Below are 3,376 nucleotides of genomic sequence, written 5' to 3'. Positions count from 1 at the left end.
GTAGAGGTAATGGAAATCCAAACGGAGAAATAAAAACCTTTGGAAGAGCCACTATGGTTACTAAAATAGTGATCTAATTAGGAAGCTGTAAAAGAATTATCTTGAGGCAGTGAGGATCTAGAAGTTATGTAAACTAAATTTGCAATGGACCCAATCAGCAGGGATTTGAGATTATGTCCAACTTTCTTCATGAACATGTGAATGAGTGATGGCAAGGGATGATGGGAGTGATTCAAGGTTTAAGTTTGCTTGGGATAGATCAGAAATATAAGAGGACAAAGGACACAAGAGAAGAGGACAATTTAGGGTTGCATTGATTTCAGCAAGGAATTAATAAGGGAGAGGGAAGGTAATATAGTGAGTGTAGGGGTGGTGACCTAGAAATGAATTGAGTTGTGGAGGGATTAGAAGTCTGGACATGGAGGAAGAATAGAGTTTGGGATTTCAAGGCAAAGGGAGAGATGAAATGACAAAAGATTATGATAAGGGAATTTCAGAATTCATGAATATGGAAATAGTACATATTTGAGGTTGATGAAAAGATGAAGGTTATCTGTGTGTGACTAAGATAGGGTGGAAGACAAGATTATGGAAAATGGCAAGTTGAGGAATTATGAGTTTAGGTCATATGAGGGAGTAATATGTTTGTTGACAGTGGTTGAGAAAGAGATAAACCTGTCAGAAGATGAACTCACTGAGAAAGGAAGGAGAGAGGGAGGCAGACAATAGCTATCAACAGACAACAACATCATGAGATCAAAGATGAAAAGTTGGAAAGGACCCAGAGCTTACCTGATTTAACACAATAGAGGAAACTGATTAACTGGTATAAACCCTAAAATTCTTAACTTTAAAAATATGGGGTTAAAATAAAATGACAGAAATATAGGTTAGACATAAAGATATCTAACAGATTTGCTGTAAAACTATAGGTGGAGGCCATTATGGTAATGACCACCCTGATCAGAGGGAGATAAGGATACTTATAAACAGGGACAAGGGAAGCTAGGATATACATGGACCAAATGTTAAACCTCCCTGGAGGTTGTGTTATTAAGTTCAGCATCCTTATACAATGCTATCTTGTCTAAGGAACGAGAGAGACTTCTTTCCTAGATTGAAGTACAAGGAGGGCAGGACAAGTATCCTTTTGAAGACTAAAGAAGGTCACAATTCATTCATCACAATAACTAAGAAAATCAACCTTTGACCAGGAATATAGTTGGGTAAAAACTTACTATCATCCTGACATAATCCCATTTTGATCAAAGATGTTACCATTACATCATCTATAGAGCAACTATGGAACAATAAATGAGGGTTATTTTGGAGGAGGAAATTGCATATCTTGGAAACTTGGAAAGAGTTGCTAGGATATTGGTAGGCAATGTAAGGTCTCTGAGGGGCATAAGGATGGATGATGCATTAACAGAAACAAAGGAGCAAGTTACAGAGAGCAAAAGGGGCAATTCCCTTTGATTTAACAACCCATACATATAAGAAAGGTAAAGGGAGAAAGTAAATAAAAACTTAAAATTTTGGTCCATTTCTTTTCTCTGGAGACATCTGTTGTGCTCCTGTATCTCCAGATTTGAGTCTTTTCATCATAAAATTCAATTTGGTTGTAGATATCTTTCTGGTAAAAGAAATATCTCAAACATAAATTTTATCAGATCAAATCTTGTTTTTTCCATTAAAGAAACATGAAATTTAGAACTCTTAGATAATAGAAATTACAATTTGAATTCCCAATTGAGAACTTGGTCACATAGAGGAAAAGGATTCTGTTACAAAGGTGAATTCATTAAAATTCATTTCCAAATTAACTTGAATTTGTAACATATACGTTTGATAATCATTTTCGAACAGTATGTAACCAGTAAGTGATTTTCCAATAAAACAGTTTTAACCTTTTCCCAATGGTTATAAAGGAACAAAGACTCTTGTTTGAAAATAATTTTTCTAAACAAAAAATTTTTTTAAATAGACCACAGGTCCTCAGACTGGCCAATATGACCAGAAAGGACAAGGATCAATGTTGGAAGGGATGTGGGAAATCTGGAGCACTAATACATTGTTGGTGCAGCTGTGAACTCATCCAACCTTTCTGGAAAGCAATTTGGAATTACACCCAAAGGGCAACAAAAATGTGCATAGCCTTTGATCCAGTAATACTGCTACTGGGTCTATACCCTGAAGAGATGATGAAAAAAGGGTAAAAACATCACTTGTACAAAAATATTCATAACAGCTCTGTTTGTGATGGCAAAGAACTGGAAATCAAATAAATGTCCTTCAATTGGGGAATGGCTTAGCAAACTGTGGTATATGTATGTCATGGAACACTATTGTTCTATTAGAAACTAGGAGGCATGGGAATTCAGGGAAGCCTGGAGGGATTTGCATGAACTGATGCTGAGTGAGATGAGCAGAACCAGAAAAAAACACTGTACACCCTAAAAGCAACATGGGGGTGATGATCAACCTTAATGGGACTTGCTCATTCCATCAGTGCAACAACCAGGGACAATTTTGGGGTATCTGTGATGAAGAATACCATCTGTATCCATAGAAAAAAATGTGGAGTTTGAACAAAGACCAAAGACTATTACTTTTAATTTTAAAAAAAGTTACCCTATTATGTAATTTTGCTATCTCTTATACTTTATTTTTCTTCCTTAAGGATATAATTTCTCTCTCATCAAATTCAACTTAGATCAATGTAAACCACGGAAACAGTGTAAAGACAGACTGCCTTTTGTGGGGGGTAGGGGGAGGGAAGCAAGATTGGGGGAAAATTGTAAAATTCAAAAATAAATAAATCTTTCTTTTATAAAAAAATTAAAAAAATAGACCACAGGTCATGCTGCTTTTGATATACTTAGTTGACTAACATTCCATTACTTAAACTAGAATATGTGATAATTTTGAGAGTGAATCACATCTTTGCTTATATACCTCCTCAGCTTTTGAAAAGCTACAAGAATCTTAATTCCCACAGGAACATGTAGCTGACAACAGATGCCAAAATTATATATTAGCCTAATTGGCTATCAGAATTAGGTAATTATATAGCAAAAATAGCATAAAAATATTATTTTTATATTGATCACCTGCCATGATTTCAGGAATTTACCACAAGGACTACTGAAGACAAAATCATTAGAAAAATCTTATCTGTGTTCATCTGGTGTGTCCTATGGGTGGTAGGGGGGATATTATTGTGCATACTTGGATACATTCTGTGGGCTTCTGATTTCTATCCCATTGTTAGCTAGATAAATAATCGCATTTAATGGGACACAGAGACTTTACTTGAATGTAAATGACTTAACTCTTTCCCAAATTTATCCCTAGGGTCTTTCCCACAGAACTG

This window comes from Macrotis lagotis, chromosome 1 (genome assembly GCF_037893015.1).
Source record: "Macrotis lagotis isolate mMagLag1 chromosome 1, bilby.v1.9.chrom.fasta, whole genome shotgun sequence".
Taxonomy (NCBI): Eukaryota; Metazoa; Chordata; class Mammalia; order Peramelemorphia; family Peramelidae; genus Macrotis; species Macrotis lagotis.
Note: the sequence above shows the minus strand (reverse complement) of the source record.